The sequence below is a fragment of the Cynocephalus volans genome, chromosome 15 (genome assembly GCF_027409185.1).
Source record: "Cynocephalus volans isolate mCynVol1 chromosome 15, mCynVol1.pri, whole genome shotgun sequence".
Classification (NCBI taxonomy): domain Eukaryota; kingdom Metazoa; phylum Chordata; class Mammalia; order Dermoptera; family Cynocephalidae; genus Cynocephalus; species Cynocephalus volans.
The window spans coordinates 66,712,591-66,734,073 of NC_084474.1; positions in this window are offsets into that span (position 1 = coordinate 66,712,591).

Consider the following 21,483-nt stretch of genomic DNA (forward strand, 5'->3'; position numbering starts at 1 on the left):
ACATTCTATAACCCAGCCCCTGCTTATGCAGAATTTCCATTCATCTTTGAGGTCCTTACTTAAATGTAAATTTTTCATGAAAACATTTCCTACTCCTCTCAAACCAGTTTAAATCCTCTGGTTTTGTTTATCGCACATAGGGCTTTTCTTTGGTTGTACTTAATATTACAGAAAATTGTTGTTTTACTTTATATTCTACTCTCTCATTAGATTTTGAACTCCAGGAATAAAAGGTACTGTTAGTCCATCTCTATTTTCCTAGTGACCATCTAGGTCTCTCAACTACAGCAAGTGCCCCACACATATTTGTCAATTAAATCTCAGCTAGATTTTCGAGATAGGCCTGTCATTTTCACTTTATATTAGGAGTTGGGAGCCAAGATAATTTTTAAAATATATGTCAAGTTCTTGGATGAGAGATTATTGAAGAAAGCTGTACTAATTTTTGCTGGCTACTATAATAAATTACATTGCATTTAGAGGCTTAAAACAACACACATTTACTGTCTTACTGCTCTGTAGATTAGAAATCTGACATGGGTATCACTGGCATAAAATCAAGGTATGTGGAGGCCTGCATTCCTTCCTGAAGGCTCTAGAGGAGAATTTATTTCCTTGTCTTTTCCAGCTTATAAAAGCTACCTGCTTTTCTTGCCTCGTGGTTCCTTCCTCAATCTTCAATGCTAGCATTATTGGGCAAAGTCTTTCTCATGCTGCCATTTTTCTCTCTTCTGATTCCTTCTTCCACTGTTAAAGACTCTGATGGTTACACTCCCTATCCTAAAATCAGCTGAAATAACATTGATTGCATCTGCAAACGTCACTGCCTTTTGCCACATAATCTAGCATATTCACAGGTTCCAGGAATTAGCATGTAGGGTCTTTTGGAGGGTCATTATTTCACCGACCACATTAACCTACTTAAATATTGGAGAATACTCACAAATCAGAGTAATTATAGTCTGATGAAATTACTGATGAGTTTTTCCTTGTGGCAATAACTAAATAATAATCCAAATTACTCCTTAATGTCACAGTAAATAAAATCTTGTGAACAGAATAAAAAAGGTCAGACATCAGTAAGGAGGCGATGAATTTAAAACTATGCAAATGTACACTATTAATAAGAACATTAAGAACCAAGTGAGGTTTTTTACTACCATATGCCCCTAAAAGGTATCATCTCAGATCTCACTCTGCTTCTTGTTCTAGATTCATTATCACACACCCTTATTCCTTCTTTTTATTAAAACTATTTCTTCTCTTTTTGCTTGGCCATAGTAGAATCTAAGCATATATGAGTATATCTTAATCCCAACAACAATTTTCTTCTACTTGTGTTAAAGTCTTTTCTGTTTTTCTCTTACCAGATTGTAGGCATATTCAGAGAGTAAATTTATTTATCTTTATAAACCCTGAATTTATCTCTATGATTGTCACATGTCAATCAGCTGCTCAGTAAATGTGTGCTAACTGAATCAAGTGAGTGAATGTGGGCACGGAGATAATGAACTTAACCAGGCAAATCACATTATTTAGATATAAATTGGAAATAAAGTATTTTGTGATCCAAATGTATTTGAAAATCACTTAGGACAGAATCAAATCGGCTACAAGATCATCACTATCACTTCTGATTTGAGCAGAATTATAGTGACATAGACTACAGAAAAAGGATTATTAATATATTTATATTACTGTTATGTAGTTCAGTCCACAAATGTAAATGTGCATCCTAATGTTATATATGTGCATCCTAAAACATTGTTAAACTTGCTGCCATGATCATTTTAAGTTGCTTTTAAGTAATATTTTATAGAAAAAGAAATGTAGTTACTTCTACATTTATTTAAGGGGTTGGGGATTGACAATTTTCCATTATAATCTAGCACTGGGCTAGGCACTGAGGAAAATCTCAAATATAAGTTCCAACCTAAAAAGAAAATGAACTAGTTGAAGAGGTACAAGCCAGATAGTTTAAAACTCAGTGTGTAACAGCCAATAGTTATGAAACTTATATGGATTGACAATAGCAAACCACATCTATAATTCTCCAATGTAGATAAAGCTCATTATTTCTCCTGGGAGAAACAAAGTACAAAAAATAATATTATATAAACAACATTAAACAGTCTTTTTTAGTTAGAAAATCTATCCAAGATATTAAACTACAATCAGAAAGCAGCTTTGTGATTATCAGAAACAAAAGGGTAAGGAGATTAGTTATCTTATTGTAACTTATGTTCACAATATAGACAGACTTGCAGAGTTTCCATGTGTTTATTCGTACACTCATTCACTTCCATGACACTCCCTAATATTGGAGTAGGTGGTTTTCCTATATATTTTTCAATAAACAAATGCATTTCTTAGTATTTTCAGTTATTCTGTGACATTCCTCAGTGAAATATTTTGCCCTATAACATACACTTGCCCTGTAACCCAGGAGTTTCAATCCTGGATATGTATCTAGGAGAAATAAGGTATGTCCACAGAAAGAGTCATACTAGAGAATGTTCATAGCTTTATTGATGACATTTAAAACTTGGTAACAGGCTAGGTACTTGTCAATAGGATAAATAAACTATGGCATTTTATACAAAAGAATACTATCCAACAATAAAAAAGAACAAACTGCTGATAAATGCAACCTGGATGAATCTCCAAAATCACTGTACTAGTGAAAGAAGCCTACACAAAATAACACTGTATTAGTCTGTTTTGTGTTGCTATAACAGAATACCTGAAACTGGGTAATTTATAAAGGAAAGTGGATTATTTGGCTTACGATCTGGGACGGCTGCATCTGGTGCGGGCCTCAGGCTGCTTCTAGTCATGGAGGAAAGCAGCAGGCAGCCATCGGGTACAAGCAGATCACATGGTGAGAGGAAGCAAGAGAGAGAGGGGAGGTGCCAGGGTCTTTTAAACAACCACCTCCTGTGGGAACTAACACAGTAAGAACTCACTCATTAATCTTCCCTCCCCTAGGGAAAGCATTAATGCATTCATGAGGGATCCGCCACCCTGACTCTAACAGCTTCCAACACTGCCACATTAGAGATCAGATTTCCACATGAGTTCTGAGAGGACAATACATCCATACTCCATCATTCCGCCCAGGGATGTGGTATTGGTTTTTATTTTCTATTTTCCCAGGTAGAGGCAGCTCTAATGGCTTCCATTTTGGCCTTTCCCACCATAATTATCCTCACTCAGCAGGTCAGGGAACCAATGTGAGGATTCTTCCACCTGCTAAGTATGTCTATTCCAATTATGCATTCTGGAATTTGGGAAATAATCACAGGATGGGTTCAGGAACCCACTGAACTCACAGAAAGTTGGACCTGGGCTAGGACTCCATTAATCACCTGACCCCCATAAACCCCTACTCTAAACAGAGGGCCACTGTGGCATTTTGGGTCTCCTGGGATCAATGTCAATTTAGATCCAGTGTCTAGTAGTCCCTGAAAGGTCTGATTATTTCTCTTTCTCCAATGTATAGTTACTCTGGTAAAGGGCCACAGGTCCCCTTGGGGAAGGATGGGAGAAAGATTAATAGTATAAACTTTTGGTGGTGTACCAGGGTCTTTCCTCAAGAGCACCTGGCCACTCCTTCATTCAAGGGGTTCTGGGTCTGTAAACTGTCTCAATTCTGGGAATTGATTGAGGGGCCATGACACCCTGTTTTTATTATTCAAGTTCGACTTTTGTTCACTTGACCTAGAAATTTTCTGCTTATACAGATCAAGTAAGAATTTATTAGGCTTCCTATCTATTTGACTTGCAGGAACACCATGAGTAACTAACCAATGCCATAGATCTACATGAGTCAGACTATTCTGGTTATTGTTTTGCCTCTGCTGTCCATTACGGTAACTATACCCACCTTGCTTTTGTTGGTTGAGTGCTGCCACTAGGCCCCCACCATCCTGGAATCCAATTAATTCCATTGCATTTAAGTGTTCCAATTGCTTGACTATGGTTCCCACTATAAGGTCTGGTCTACAGAGAAGAACAATCACAGAACTCTTCATGGATGCTGGGGCCCCCCTCACAAATCTATTTCTCAAGGTATCAGTCTCCCAGTGTGGCTGAACAGGTTTTACATGACAAATCCACACTAGCATTCCAATCTCCCTAAGCATTTGAATCCCTTTATCTACAGTTAACCAAGGGAGATCGGGCATCTCTAAGTGACTCACAGGGGGCTGCCTTTTGGTCCATATTTCAGCCATCCAACCAAACAAACTGTTAGCACCTTTCTTAACTTCCTAAACTACAACATTAAATGAAGAATCTCCACTTAGTGGGCCCATATCAATAAATTTGGCCTGATCCAATTTTATGTTCCTTCCACCATTATCCCACACCTATAGTTTCCATTCCCATACATATTCTCTCAGTTTCTGCTTGTATGAAATAGAAAACTCATTTAGTTCTTTTGGAGTGTAATGCACCTCATCGTGGGTCACACTTTGTACTTCACTTTGAGGGTCCTGCAGGGCCTTGAGTCTAGTTATAGATCTAGAATCAAAGACGGGTAGTGGGGTGGGTCCTGAGGAGAATGAGCATTGTCTTGCTGATTCTCCTCAGTTACTGCCTTAGGGAAAGCCATTACTGTGTCCTTTGGCAATGCAGAGTTAATCCCTTCAGGTAGAGGTGGCAAAGCCGCTGTCTCTGGGGATGAGGGTTGGGAGTTCATTTCTGGTGAACAAGCCTCAATGCAATTTAGGGGGTCCATGTCCCCAGCTTTATCAGGGTCTTCCCACACGTCCCCACCCCAATTTGCAGGATCTCATTCTTTCCCAACTAATGCCCTCACTTTAGCTGTTGATGCCCTGTGAGGTATCAACTCAACTGCTGCTGTAATTCAGCCAATCTTACGATGAAGGCTTGCATTTGATTTTCAGCAGTTTCATCCCTGTGGGTTCTGGAAGGAAGATTCTGGTCTAGAGCACACTTAGAAATTTTTAGATTATCTATGTGGCACTTGAGCAGAGAATTCGCTTCACTGAGCTCCCCCTTTTCTTTCTTCAGTTTGTCCAGTGATGCAAGGAGCAACCAGCTAATGTCATTATAGTCTTTGGATTTCCTATTTTTTTTTTTTTTGTCCTTTTTGTGACCGGCACTCAGCCAGTGAGTGCACCGGCCAGTCCTATATAGGATCCGAACCCGCGGCGGGAGCGTCGCAGCGCTCCCAGCGCCCTCGGATTTCCACTCTACTCGGAAGTAGTATTTATAGAGTTCCTGAATCCCTTGCCTTTTACAAGTGGTGAATCGGGAGTATCAAAGGGATTTATTTTGCATATCTCTAGGACTATCAGTGCTCCCTGTATTATTAGAAGTTGAGCTGTTAGCATTTTTAGGTCTAAAGCCCTGAAACCAATTGAAGAAATTCATCTTTAAGATTCTGTTTCTCTAGAACCACTCCCAGTACCAAAAATCTGGATTAGTCAGGGTTCTTCTGAATCAACAGAATATGTTATAAATATATGAGGGAGAATTTATTAGGGGAATTAGCTCACACGAATGTGAAGAAAAGTCCCACCATAGGCCTTCTGCAAACTGGATGCTGGTGGCATGGCTCAGTTCAAGTCTAAAGCTGTCAAAACCAGGGAAGCCAATGGCATCCTTGTTGTATGTCCTGGAACCCAAAAGCTGATGAGCCTCGAGCTCTGATGTCCACCAACAGAAGAGAAGAGTGTATCCCAGAGATAATACACAGAGAGCTGACCAGTACCTTGAGTACAGAAAAGCCAACATAAGATGGCAGGCTACATAGGTCTGAGAGGTTCCCAAAGCTTATAATGTTTTAGATGTTGGTCCTGAGAAAAGCAGAGGAGTGGCGAAATAAATTTTACAGCTTCATTAAATTTTCCATAGCTCCCATTCTTGCAGTTGGGAGTGAGGAAGAATGTATAGCAACAACCTTTGAATATCAAGAACCAAAGGTATTTCCCATGGTCTGTTGTGGTAATAAATGTCTGTGGAGAGAAGACAGCCATGCAGTAGATGAACTATCCCCACTTCTTTAGCTGTTAGTACTTGAGGTCTTCTGCTGAACAAGGTGCCAGCAGAGAAGATAGAGGGACCCTAATGCATCTAAAATTCACATAATTGACTGAGGTTTAGTTTCTGCTATACAGTAGAATTGTGGCTCAGAGTCATAATTAACTTGAGTTATATAAAACTAATGAAAGTTATATTTCTTACACAACTGCTTTTGTGGCCTGAGATTTGAACCTGCTAAACAAAAACTTAGAAATCAATCAAGATGTCTCAAATAATTGAGAGCATATTGAAAAAAGTACACATGGATATAAAGACAATGGAATCTCACTGGATCCCAGGACCTGCAATATACTAGGGTCTTCCAGAGATTAAAATGTAATTTAGAACCTAGAAGATACTGCAGAGCTCTAGAGATCAAATTATTTCCATGTGCCCTCAAGAGCAAGAACTTACTCTTCTGTCTCTGTTTCTATTGCTCCTACTGCTAACAACCCCCTCACTCTCAACCCTCCCTCCATTCTTGGCCTTACATCATCCATGTTTTCATCACTTTTTCTTAGTTATATCTTCAGTTACTAGTTATAGGCTCCTCTTCCTCATGAATTTGTCTTCCTGTTTTCAGCTTCTCCCATTTTAAATTCACCGATTTGAATTCTGTATTTTTCATTTCAAACTCATGATAGGGAGAATCAGACTGGCCCCCCCTAGTTACCATTATGCCCATTTGGACCAACCTCATGGTGCTGACCAGCCCATGGATTGTCTACATTTCCCACAGGGCAAATACAGCATGCATGTTACATATTTTCCCTTACACAGTGCTTTCATATCCATATCTCTGCCACCGGGTTTATTACAATATTTAAAATGTGTTGCTTACTTGGTTGTATCCTTACCAGACATGTGTTTTTCAAACTCTTTTGATCATGTACTCCTAAGAGAAAAAATATTTTGAACATATATTCTGAATGTTAGTATATTTATTTAGATATAATGCACACAGTATTATGCTAATATCATATGTATATTATAGAACATACTAACCCAATAGAATTTAAAATGGTTAGAAAAATTAAATACAAAAATAAGCTTTATTTGCTTTCCTCAGCTCCAGAATAATTTTGTCTAGGGTATGTTTAACCTCCTTTGGATACCACAATAGTAGAATAAAAGCCAATTGGGCTGACTAATTCTCATAATAGTAGTATTAATAGTAAAAATAAGAGTAGTAATGGTAGCATTATAGTAAAGGAAATAGTAATAGTAGAAGTAGTAGTAATAATAGCTGTATTAGTGAGAGTAGCCACAGCGAATACTCATTGAGTGCTTGTTGGTTCGGGTACTGTTTATATATATTGTTTTACATATGTTATCTACCTTAATCTTCATAACTCTTTCCTGATACAGATATTAAATATATTTCCACTTTACAAGTAGGGAAGCTAAGGCATAAAAGAACTATATGAGTTGGTTGCTTGAAGTCACACAACCCGTAAAAGGCTTGCCAGGTTCTAAACCTCTCATAGCTTTATTCTCAGCCAGACACCCTAAGCATCATTTTATTTTGTATTACACATCGGTACCTGCACATTATGTCATATACTGGCTAGTTTAAAAAAGAAAAAAAAAAAAAACCTCAAGCCCTACTTGATTTTTAATAGTTAACAGGGCTTGAATATTAGTTATTGTTTCCATGACTGAATGACCTGAATGTAGAAAGCAAATCTGGAAAATCTACGATTGAACTGGACAGGAAAAGCAGAGACTAATATTTCTAGTAAATTGTTTCCTTACCCAGGCTGTAGACTGCTTTTTGCATATTTGTCCCTATTTCCCCTCCAAAATAAGAATGTCATCCTAATTTGTTTGATCATTATTTCATGGACACAGAATCAATTCCATTCTACAAAAGTAATAATAATCAATATCATTCTGTTAAGTTATAGCTATTTCAATCAGTACTGCTATGACTATTAGTTTCCTTGCATTATATGGATGGAAATGGGTTTTCCCAGAGCTGTTTATTTGTCCATACTTAGAGAAATAAATTTTAAAAATTCAACTGTGCAATGTCAAATGTTCATTTGAAAACCCCCTTAGTATGATTAAATAATGGTTCCTCTGAAATGTCTTTCCTGACTACTTTTCATGTGTTAACTAGGTTACTTTTCTTTAATACAGTCTCTCCTAGCACCTAGTATTTCCTCAAGTGTAGGATCCATTACACTAAACTGAAGTTACTCTTCTTTTTTGTTCTAAGTCCTAAAGGCAAAGACTTGATTTATATTTTTCACAGGATCTAGCATCGTTGCTTCCTTCAGGAAGGTATTCACTGGATTTGGTATAGTCATCCCTCATTATAGATTGGGATTGGTTCCAAGACCCCAGGGGATTCCAAAATCCATTATATATTTGCATATAACCTATGCACATCCTTTCGTATATTTAAAGTCATCTATAGATTACTTACGATACCTAATACAATGTAAAGGCTATGTAAATAGTTATTATGTTATATTTTTTCAATTGTTATTTTTATTGTATTTTTTTATTGAAACATAATTTATTTTACACATTTGTGAGATACAGAGTTAAATATCAATACCTGTAGACAATATGTTATGAGCAAATGAGGATAATTAGCATATTCCTTATTACAAAATGTAATCGTTCTTTGTGTCCATTAACCAATTTCTTGCTAATCCCTTCATCTCCTTTCCCACTTCTAATAACCACAGCTCTGTTTTCTTCTGAATGTCCAACATATTATGTGATTGTTGCTTTTTTCTTTCTTTTTTATTTATTTACTTTTTAGGTCTCACTTAGGAGGACATACGGTATTTCTCTTTCTGTGACTGACTTGTTTCACTTAACATAATTTTCAACATGCTCATCAATGCAGCAGCAAATGGCAGAGTTTCATTCTTTTTTATGGCTGAGTAGTATCCTATTGTGTATATATATACTACATTTTCCTTTTAAATCATCCATAGATGAACGTTTAGGTTGGTTTCATATAAATAGAAATACAATAAACATGGGAGTTCAGGTATCCCTTTGATGTGTGATTTCCATTCCAATAGTGGGATTGGTGGATCATATGGTAGTTCCATCTGTAGTTGTTTCAGAAACCTCATACTGTTTGCCATGATGGTGTTACTAATTTACAATCTCATCAAGAGTTCCCCTTTCTCCACATCCTCACCAGCTTTTGTTATTCTGTCTTTTCGATAATGATCAGTCTAACTGGAGTGAGGTGATATCTCTATGTGGTTTTGATTTGCATTTCCCTGATGATGTTTACTGATGTTGTGCATTTTTTTCATATACTTGTTGTCTATTTTTATGTCTTCTTTTGAGAAATGTCTATTCAGCTCCCTTGCCCTTTTTTAAATCAGATGGATTTTTTTATTAAGTTGTTTGAGTTTCTTGTAAATTCTGTATATTAATCTCTGATCAGATGCATAGTTTGCAAATATTTTCTCCTGTTCTACAGGTTGTATTTCACTCTGTTGATTGCTTTCTTTGCTGTGCAAAAGCTTTTTAGTTTGATATAATCCCATGTGTTTATTTTTGCTTTGGTTGCTGGTGCTTTTGGGGATGTATTCATAAAGTCTGTACCCAATCTACTTTCTGGAGTGCTTCCCCTGTGTTTTCCTTAAGGAATTTATTGTTTCAGGATGTATGTCTCTGACTTTTGACAATTTGATTACAGTGTGTCTCAGGAAGGAACTTTTTGGATTGAATCTGGTTGGGGATCTTTGAACCTCTTGGATCTGGAAGGCCTTATTTCTCCTACTACCTGGGAGGTTTTCTGCTACTATTTCATCAAATAAATTTTCAATTTCTTTTCTTTTCTTCTCCCCATCTTGAATACCCATAATTTGGGTGTACGCTTGAGGTTTTCTGACAGCTCTTGTAGCTTTCTTCATTTTTTAAAATTATTATTTTTCTTTCTTTCTTCTTCTTCTTCTTCTTTTTTTTTTTTTTTTTTTGTTCACCTGGATTATTTTTAAAGCCTGTCTTCAAGATCAGAGATTTTTTCTTCTGCTTGCTCTAGCTTTTTGCTTAAGCTCTCAGATATATTTTATATATATTTTTTTGAATGAATGCTTCAATTCCAAGCATTCTGCTACTTCTTTTACGTATCTATCTCTTTATAAAGTTCCTCCTTCAAACCCTGGATTGTTTTTCTCATTTCATTGTGTCGTCTATCTGAGTTTTCTTGTATCTTGTTAAGTTTCCCTAAGATTGCTGATTGGAATTCCTTTTCAGTCATTTCATAAGTTTCCTGTTATTTGGGGTCTCATACTGAAGAACTATTTTATTCCTTCATGGGTGATATTGTCGGGTCCGCCACCGGCCGACCCGAAAAGCCCTAGCCTCATTACTTTTGGTGGGCGAGCAAATGGCCCGGGATTCCTCTTTCCCTCCTGTCCCCTTTGGAAAGAAATGGGGGAAGAGAGCCGTGAAGAGAGGTGAGCACACTGCCGGCCCCAACCAGCCCGGTTTAAAGGACACTCAGACGCGGCAGGGGTTCTGTGGAGTAGTTCCATTTATTATCACACAAGCACTTGCTTTTAAAGGCAAATGGGGAAGGGAGGTTTTTTACATAATCCTATCAGCTTAAAGGTCAAGGGCATGCATCCTGTCTCAATGCCTAGCTATTGCAACCACACAGTGTTCACGAGCGCAGAAGCACGTATTTGGCCAATAAGGGCTAAGGCAAGGTTCCCGCAGACACTCCCACCCTACTTCCTCCCGGCGCCATCTTAGGCTGCCACATTAATACACCTTTGTGGGCCCATAATGGCACCACTTGTAATGTCACTTAAGGTGGCGTTAGTTTTTAAGGCCCGACAATTCCCCCTTTTTGTTTTAATAGGCAGCTGGAGACAGCTAACCTTCCCGGCCTCGCCTCCATTCCCTCTGGTGGCTGTGCCTGTCTTAGGTTGTTTCCCTCTGGAAATCTTACCGTCATTGACCATCCAGCCAAGCGGGGACTGGGCGGAGCCTTAGAGATTGGTGTTGATTTCTTGAAGGGCCATATTGACTCAAGGGCTGTCAGGGCTTTCATTATGGGCCACCTCCTCTACCACCTGGGTGAGTATTACGAGATAAGTGGTGTTGCACCTTATAAGGGACACAACCTGGCGAATGGAGTAAGGCCCCAAGATGATTAAGACAAGGAAAATGACTAGGGGGCCCACCAGGGAGGACAGCAGGGTGGTGAGCCACGGGGAACTTGAAAGCCAGCTTTGGAACCAATTACTATTGGCTTCTCACTCTTTTTTTTGTGCTTTCCTAGCCCTTCTCCAAGCTTAGCTAGGGAATCCTTGACCACTCCAGAGTGGTCGGCATAGCAGAGCAGATCCAATCCTCGTCGGTTCTGTAGCAGCTTGTATGACCTCCCAGGTTTGGTTGGCTGGCTTGTGGGGACCTCCCCCGGTGGCAGAGGCCCTTGTCCTTATTGACCTGAGGAGGGCGGCCAATTGGAGCATCCACAAAGGGTTCATAATGCAGTCTGAAACATACAAACAATAAACTCCTCAGGGTCCTCAGTACCCTGGGGGTCTGGCAAGAACTTAAGATTTTTGGCTGGGAGCTATATAGGGGTTGACTCACGAAGGGGGAAGACACAACCAAACCCTCGACCCATAGTTAGCAACAGGTCAGGGCCCCTCCACTGGCCTGTTAAGGGGTCTTTCCACCGCACTTGGACTTCTGGGCACAGTGGTTGAGCTGACCAGTGTTTCTGGAAGGCAGACAGGGGTTCATTTTTGGAAAAATTTAGGACGTTTAAAGTTAGGAGTGCCTGTCCCAACTGCTGATGAGGGCTGGTGACTCCCCCTTTTTGTTTTAATAATTGATTTTTTATGCATTGGTGATGCCGTTCAACAATGGCTTGTCCTTGGGGGTTATAGGGAATTCCTGTAGTATGTTTAATGTTCCATTGTATTAAGAATTCTTGTAAGGCTTTGCTAGAAAAACAAGGCCCATTATCTGTTTTAATTTGTGCTGGCAGCCCTAAGGTGGCAAAACACTGCAGCAGGTGATTTTTTGCATGCTTGGCAGCTTCATCTGCATGTGCTGTGGCCCAACATGCATGTGAATAGGTGTCAATGGACACAAAAACATATTTGAGTTTCCCAATAGGCGGGAAGGTGAGTTACATCAGTTTGCCACAGCACATTAGGCTTGAGTTCCCTAGGATTGACCCCTGGTGGTTGTACTGGAGTATTCCAGGGGCTAGTGGATGGGCGAATATGCCCTGCTTGGAGCTGCTCATCGACAATTTGTTGTAGGGCCTGCAATTTATTATCAGGAAGTGGCCACTGCTCTGCCCAAACTGAGGGCCCATTTACCCAACAGATGGGGGGCACCAGGGGAGCAGTGGCCTCTAGTATTGGGGTTGACCGGCCATCTGTTTATGAAGAGTTTCTGGGAACTTGACCCTGGGGAGAGGCAGATGGTTTCTTAGGTCCCCAAAAGTGGGGTTCCCCCTATAGTTTGGAAAACAGGGGAGATTAAACTGTTGCTGATACTCGTCCTCATCTAGGATATCTTCGTAAAGGGCCTTGTGGTCAGTGCTAATGAAAGCATCTGCTTGGCCTAGAACATCTTGGCCTAACAAGTTGGCCACCAATCTGGCAGCAATGAGAGGTTTTACTTCCCTTTTGTTCCATCAGCATCTTCCCAGTGAAGGATTTCATGGGTTTCCCACGTTGGGGTTTTTCCCCCTATCCCCAAAATTTGAGGGCCTGGAACTAACTTCTAGCTCGAAGGGACTTCTTCCTGTCTAAGGACTGTTTGATCCGCCCCCATGCCAACAAGGCATCGGAACTCTTTGCCTTGAATTTTAAGATTCATTTTTGGTCTTAAACCAGGGACTATAGGTATAGCCCAATGAGCCTGGGGTACTGGCTGTCTGGTAGGGCATGGAGGCACTGGCTTTGTATCCCCTTGGGGTGACAGGGCTGGGGATTGCCCCTCCTCTAGTTTTAAGGCTTTCCATCCTTGTCAAACTTAGACTGGCACTCACGCTTCCAATGAAGCCCCTTACCGCACCTAGGGCACGGCATAGAGGGAAGGTTTTTATTTTTCCGGTTGGGACAGTCCCTTTTGAAATGACCTTGTTCCCCACAGCCATAACATTGACCCCTATGGGAGGGTTGACTGGGGCTCTCCTTGGGGATCCTGACACTAAGAGCCTGGGTCATAGCACCTGCAAGGGTTTCCGCTTGAGCTTGTAGAGCGGAAGTTAAGGCCCTGGTTTGTTGTTGGTAGCTTCCAACGTCTCCACTGGCAATGACCCAGTTTTCCATAGAATGATCTTTGAGCCTGGCACAGGCAAGCTTGTGGTCGGCAGTCATGCTGTCCCACACTAGCATTTTTACAAACTGGTCCCGGAGAGGACCTGGGGGAAACTTTCTCTGTATGCTCTGTTCCACCCGAACTATGAAAGAGGGCAGGTCCTCGGAGGGTCGCTGGGTGACCCCGGCCATTGCGGGCTCACTGGGCCCTTCAGCCAACTTTTTCCATGCAGCTAACGCTGTTGCCCTAACCTGGTCCTAGTAGGGGGCTGGGATAGCAGCCTGTTGGATTCCAGTACTAAATTGATCTGCTGTTCCAGACAGCATGCCGAAGCTGATAGGGATGGGTGGGTTGGCTGCTTGGTTTATCTCTGCCTGCACATGGCACTCTTCCTTAAAGAAGGCACAGAACTTGATAAACAAATTTGGAGGGAGGACAGCCTTACAGAGCATTTTCCAATCTTGGGTCGTGCAGGGTTGGTGCACTAAGCCCTGGAGGATGGTTTCTGCCCATGGGGAATTGGGCCCATCCTCTGCGACAGCATTTTTCAGCTCTTTAAGGTCATGAGCTTCCCAAGGGTACCAAGCGGTTGGCCTATTTCCACTGGGGGCAACGTTGACCGGATAGGCCTGAGGGGCCGCTTCCCCCCACGGGCTGCGGATGGCTGGGGGATCCCAGCGAGCCATGACAGGAAAAGGCTGTGGCTCTGCCGGGGATGTTTTTAAAGGGGGGCTAGCCTCCTCCACTTCTTTAGGTGCTGCTTTCTCTCCTTCAGCTAAACTTTGGCATGGTGAGTATGCCAGGAGAGGAGGGTACAGGGTAGGGGTATAGGTATCACTCAATGGCTCAGGGCCTTGCATTGGCAGCTTTGTTTCCTTTTTTCTCTCCTCATCGAACTGTGCCCAATCCCTTTCTGCCCCTTCCTGATGCTCGGGATGGAAGCAAAGCTTTAGGGCAGAGATGGTTAGGTAGAACCCTAAGGGGGGGTCTAGCCTGTGACTAATCTCATTCTTTCTGGCCAGGGTCTGAACCCTGTCCCAAGTCTCATACGAGAACAAGTCGGACGAAGGTGCCCAAGGGGCTACCTGCACCACATGACGCCAGGCATTGGTGGCCGTGGAGTCAGATATTTCTAGGCCTCTGCTTTTTAACATGTACTTTAGAGCCTTGCAGGCTGTCTCGTCATTCTTTCCACACACGCCTCCCATGTTGCCCCGTGAGGAAAGGACAAAGGGAAGCAACAGGGCAGAGAAGTGCAGGGACTTCCCCGTTATGGTACTCACCCTGACACACAGGCCGATTACTTCACGGTGACTACCGTGGTTGCGGGGGCCACTCTGTTGGTTGATCACCCTTCGTCAACCTTCTTTCAGGACCAAGCAGCCAGGGGCCTCACTCGCTCACCTTTAACCCACGAGTTTTAAAAATCTCCTCACACGGGGCACCACTCTGTCGGGTCCGCGGCCGGCCGACCCGAACAGTGCTAGCCTCGTTCCTTTTGGTGGGTGAGCAAATGGCCCAGATTCCTCTTTTCCTCCTGTCCCCTTTGGAACGCGATGGGGGGAAGAGAGCCATGAAGAGAGGTGAGCACACCGCAGGCCCCAACCAGCCCGGTTTAAAGGACACTCAGACGCGGCAGGGGTTCTGTCAGTTCCGTTTATTATCACACAAGCACTTGCTTTTAAAGGCAAATGGGGAAGGGAGGTTTTTTACATAATCCTATCAGCTTAAAGGTCAAGGGCATGCATCCTGTCTCAATGCCTAGCTATTGCAACCACGCAGTGTTCACGAGTGCAGAAGCACGTATTTGGCCAATAAGGGCTAAGGCAAGGTTCCCGCAGACACTCCCACCCTACTTCCTCCCAGCGCCGCCTTAGGCTGCCACGTTAATAGGCCCTTGTGGGCCTATAATGGCGCCGCTTGTAATGTCACTTAAGGTGGCATTAGTTTTTAAGGCCCGACATGTTATGTTTTTTTGTTCTTGTTTGTTTGTTTGTTTGTTTGTATATTTCTACTATCCCTACACTGATGTCTGGGCATCTGGTTGAACAATTGCTTAGTCTAATACTCAAGAGTGGCTTTTGGGTAGACATATTCCTTCCTGTAGATAAGTTTTATAGTGACCATTGGTAGGATTTGGTTCTGGTTAGATGCAGTAGTGTAGTCTCTGTGTGGTTACCTCAACTGTATTCAGAGTCATAGTTGTCTGTGAGTGCCTCTGTGGCCTAGGCACTGGGGCACTCAGCAGTTCATTGCTGAAGTGAGTGGCACTGGGTTGGATTGTCAAGATCATAGGTGAGATCTCAAGGTCTTGGGAGAATTGCCTGGATGTCACTCCATGGCTTAGGTGGGTGACTCTGAGCAGACTCTCTGGTTCTCCGACTAGTGTCCAATTACTTGATAGCTTCACTGGGGTGATCTGATGGTCCTCAGCTTAAATGCACAACCATGGGTAGGGTTTCTGGTGGTTGGGACTAGGACCTTAGACTTTGAGGAGAATACTGGGGTATTCCACAGCCCCTTAGCCAGAAAGGGTGACTCAGTGTTGAGACTGGGGCTCTGAACTAAGCCCTGTGCCCTCATGGGAGGTGTTGGGGTAGTCTGTAGCTTCACTGTTGAAGTAGGCAACACTGAATCAGGTCACTGATTTGGGTGTGGGGTCCTGTACTCTCAAGAGAGACAGGAAGCCTGCAGCACCACTGTTGAAGTGGGGCACTCTGGGTGAGGTATTAGCAGTTTTTAGAAGGATTCTTCACACCCAAGAGGGATGCTGGGGTCTTCCGTAGCTATTCAGCTGGAGTATCCAATCTGGGTGAGACTGTTGTGACAGAAGACAGGACCCTGTGACCCCAACAACATTATTTGGACACTGTGGATCTCCTCAAGTGGGGTGGTCTGTTCCTACAGGGTCAGTGGGACTGTGGGTGGAATGCTGTGGCCCCAGGAAAGATGCCAGATCCCTCTGAAGCCCCCTGACAGAGACAGGCAGCCCTGGATGGGCCCACTGATGCTACAGGCATGTGTCTGTGCCTGAGAGAAGTATACAAGTCCTCCACTACCTCTTCCTGGCTGCATGAATTGCAAGGGCACCTTACCAAAGAAGTTGGGGTTGCCAGCAGTGGCTAGATATCCTTATTAAATGGCTTTCTGACTCTGTAAAGTGTGCAAGTCAATCCCCTCCATCCTGAGTGTGGCACCCTCACTATACTGGGCTACATGTTCCCAGCATGCAGAACAGTGTGTGGACTTGAGTGTGGGCAACTTGGAGCAATAATGTCCTCCGGGGAATGGAAACACTGCCGGGGACAGAGGAAAAGGTTTTTGGATGTTGAGGCCAATCTCAAATATGCAATTGTTGCAGTAGTGTGGATCCCTGAGGGTGGTTGGTGATCATTTTGCACATGTCCCTCCCTCGGTCAATTCAGTCATGTGTGCCCCCAGGAGTTTCCAGCACTGGGTGTGTGGCTGCAGAGGCCACCCCGAGAGAGGCTTATGGGTTCTCCTCCCTTCCTCATGGCTATAAGTACTGTACAGCACCAGCAGAGGTACGGTCACTGGCTGCAGATAAAGGACCTGAATAGCCTGCTTTCTTGGTCTGAAGGGTATGCACACCAACCCCTTTCATCCTGAGGGTGGGTGCACTGAACCATCCATTCCCAGGGCACAAAGCCAAAGCCAAAGTGAGGATGTTAGGATTGATCTCAGTCCCAAGCTCACTGCAGTAGTATGGAGCTCAGGGAGTTTAGGTGGCTCCACAAGTATCCCTTCCCAAGCCAACACAGCCATGCATGCCTGCAGCAATTCCCAACACCTAGTGCTGCAGCCCACCCACCTTCCTGGGGTTAGAAACTCCTCCTGAATTCCCACTGCTCCAGGTTGGGGGATGGGTGGTGGTGGTTGGGAATTTTCTTACATTTTCTTTGTTACTATCATCCCAAGTTTCTGCATTTACCGAATTCTCTGATGCACCCTTGATGTGTTCAGCTCTCTCCTTTTGTTTTTCTCATCCAAGTATAGCTATGCATTTGATATATTCTCTGTCTTTGTGAGAGAGATGAGCAATCTTATTCTTTTAGTCAGCTATCTTGCTCCCCTCTGTCTATACTGGTGTGGTTTTTAAAAATGTTTTTGATCCACTTTTGATTGAATTCATAGATGTGGACTTCATGGACATGGAGGGCCTTCTGTATTGTGAAATGAATGAATAAAATAACAGCATGTCAAATAAGTTAGAAGAGAGGAAAAATAAGACCATAATCACAGATTTTTTCCAGGCATGCAATCATATACATCTAAGCTAAAATATTGCCAATAAGAGAGGGTAAAATAAGTGACAACAAATGTTCATTCTAGATAACAAACCAGGAAAAGATGGAGTGTGACAAAACGTGTTTATAGATTCTATCTTGGGCAAATGGAATGTTAATAAGAGAAAGATAAAAGTTAAAAATGTCCCATTTCAAAAGTAGAATAAGTTCATTTTCAGATGTATTCCTATTGAGCCAATGGGCAAAACAGAGAATCAAAAGACTTCAAGGACAAGGGTGAAAGTTTCTAGAACTACACAACAATTTAGCATAGTGCTCAAGATTTCTCTTAATAGAAAAGACATTTAAACTTTTACCATTAGTATTTTGGTGTTCAGTGTATTAAAAGTTTTTTTTTTTTTAAAATTTTATTTTGTCGATATACATTGTGGCTGATTATTGCTCCCCATCACCAAAACCTCCCTCCCTTCTCCTTCCCCCCCTCCCCCCCAACAATGTCCTTTCTGTTTGCTTGTTGTATCAACTTCAAATAATTGTGGTTGTTATATCTTCTTCCCCCCCCCCCGGTTTGTGTGTGTGTGTGTGAATTTATATATTAATTTTTAACTCCCACCAATAAGTGAGAACATGTGGTATTTCTCTTTCTGTGCCTGACTTGTTTCACTTAATATAATTCTCTCAAGGTCCATCCATGTTGTTGCAAATGGCAGTATTTCATTCGTTTTTATAGCTGAGTAGTATTCCATTGTGTAGATGTACCACATTTTCCGTATCCACTCATCTGATGATGGGCATTTGGGCTGGTTCCAACTCTTGGCTATTGTAAAGAGTGCTGCGATAAACATTGGGGAACAGGTATACCTTCGACTTGATGATTTCCATTCCTCTGGGTATATTCCCAACAGTGGGATAGCTGGGTCGTATGGTAGATCTATCTGCAATTGTTTGACGAACCTCCATACCATTTTCCATAGAGGCTGCACCATTTTGCAGTCCCACCAACAATGTATGAGAGTTGCTTTTTCTCCGCAGCCTCGCCAGCATTTATCGTTCAGAGTCTTTTGGATTTCAGCCATCCTAACTGGGGTTAGATGGTATCTCAATGTGGTTTTGATTTGCATTTCCCGGATGCAGAGTGATGTTGAGCATTTTTTCATATGTCTGTTAGCCATTTGGATATCTTCCTTAGAGAAATGCCTATTTAGCTCTTTTGCCCATTTTTTAATTGGGTTGCTTGTTTTCTTCTTGTACAGTTGTTTGAGTTCCTTATATATTCTGGATATTAATCCTTTGTCAGATATATATTATGCAAGTATTTTCTCCCATTCTGTTGGTTGTCTTTTAACTCTGTTAATTGTTTCTTTTGCTGTGCAGAAGCTTTTTAGTTTGATATAATCCCATTTGTTTATTTTTCCTTTGGTTGCCCGTGCTTTTGGGGTCGTATTCATGAAGTCTGTGCCCAGTCCTATTTCCTGAAGTGTTTCTCCTATGTTTTCTTTAAGAAGTTTTATTGTTTCAGGATGTATATTTAAATCCTTAATCCATTTTGAGTTGATTTTAGTATACGGCGAGAGGTATGGATCTAGTTTCATTCTCCTGCATATGGATATCCAGTTATCCCAGCACCATTCGCTGAAGAGGCAGTCCCTTCCCCAATGAATAGGCTTGGTGCCTTTGTCAAAGATCAGCTGACAGTAAGTGTGTGGGTTGATTTCTGGATTCTCCATTCTATTCCATTGGTCAGTGTGTCTGTTTTTATGCCAGTACCATACTGTTTTGGTTATTATAGCTTTGTAGTATAGCTTAAAGTCAGGTAGTGTTATGCCTCCAGCTTTATTTTTTTTGCTCAGCATTGCTTTGGCTATGTGTGGTCTTTTATTGTTCCATATAAATGTCTGGATAGTTTTTTCCATTTCTGAGAAAAATGTCTTTGGAATTTTGATGGGGATTGCATTGAATTTGTATATCACTTTGGGTAGTATGGACATTTTCACTATGTTGATTCTTCCAATCCAAGAGCATGGGATATCTTTCCATCTTCTTGTATCCTCTCTAATTTCTCTCAGCAGTGGTTTGTAGTTCTCATTATAGAGATTTTTCACCTCCTTGGTTAACTCAATTACTAAGTATTTTATTTTTTTGGTGGCTATTGTAAATGGGCAGGCTTTCTTGATTTCTCTTTCTGCATGTTCACTATTGGAGAAAAGAAATGCTACTGATTTTAGTGTGTTGATTTTATATCCTGCTACTGTGCTGAAATCATTTGTCAATTCCAACAGTTTTTTTGTAGAGGTTTTAGGCTGTTCAATATATAGGATCATGTCATCTGCAAACAGGGACAGTTTAACTTCATCTTTTCCAATCTGGATGCCCTTTATTTCCTTCTCTTCTCTGATTGCTCTGGCTAGTACTTCCAACACTATGTTGAATAGGAGTGGTGAGAGTGGGCATCCTTGTCTAGCTCCTGTTCTTAAAGGAAAAGCTTTCAGCTTTTCCCCATTCAGGATGATATTGGCTGTGGGTTTGGCATATATGGCTTTAATTATGTTGAGATACTTTCCCTCTATATCTAACTTATAGAGGGTCTTTGTCATGAATGAGTGCTGAACTTTATCAAATGCTTTTTCAGCATCTATAGATATGATCATATGGTCCTTGTGTTTGAGTTTATTAATATGGTGTATCACATTTATTGATTTGCGTATGTTGAACCAACCTTGCATCCCTGGGATGAATCCCACTTGAACGTGGTGAATAATTTTACGTATGTGTTGCTGTATTCTGTTTGCTAGTATTTTAGTGAGGATTTTTGCATCTATATTCATCAAGCATATTGGCCTGTAGTTTTCTTTTTTGGTTATATCTTTACCTGGTTTTGGTATCAGGATGATGTTTGCTTCATAGAATGAGTTTGGGAGATTTGCGTCCGTTTCAATCTTTTGGAATAGTTTGTAAAGAATCGGTGTCAATTCCTGTTTGAATGTTTGGTAAAATTCTGCTGTGAATCCATCTGGTCCTGGGCTTTTCTTAGTTGGGAGCCTTCTGATAAGAGCTTCAATCTCCTTTATTGTTATTGGTCTGTTCAAATTTTCTACGTCTTCACGGTTCAGTTTTGGGAGCTTGTGTGTGTCCAGAAATTTATCCATTTCCTCCAGATTTTCAAATTTGTTGGCGTATAGTTGTTTATAGTAGTCTCGAATGATTCCTTGTATTTCAGATGTCTCAGTTGTAATATCGCCTTTTTCATTTCTAATTTTTGTTATTTGAGTCTTCTCTCTACTTTTTTTTGTTAGCCATGCTAATGGTTTGTCAATTTTATTTATCTTTTCAAAAAACCAACTTTTTGATTCATTGATCTTTTGAATTGTTTTTTGGTTTTCAATTTCATTCAGTTCTGCTCTGATCTTAATGATTTCTTTCCGTCTGCTAACTTTAGGTTTGGATTGTTCTTGTTTTTCTAGTTCTTTAAGGTGAAGTGTTAGGTTGTTCACTTGCCATCTTTCTATTCTTCTGAACTGAGCGTTTAATGCAATAAATTTCCCCCTCAATACTGCTTTGCAGTATCCCACAGGTTTTGGTATGATGTATCATTGTTTTCATTAGTTTCAAGAAATTTTTTGATTTCCTGCTTGATTTCTTCTTGGACCCATATGTCATTAAGTAGAATGCTGTTTAATTTCCATGTGTTTGTATAGTTTCCAGAGTTTCGTTTTTTATTAATTTCTAGTTTTAATCCATTGTGGTCTGAGAAGGTACATGGGATAATTCCAATTTTTTTGAATTTATTGAGACTTGATTTGTGACCTAATATGTGATCTATCCTGGAGAATGATCCATGTGCTGATGAGAAAAATGAATATTCTGAGGTTGTTGGGTGGAATGTTCTGTA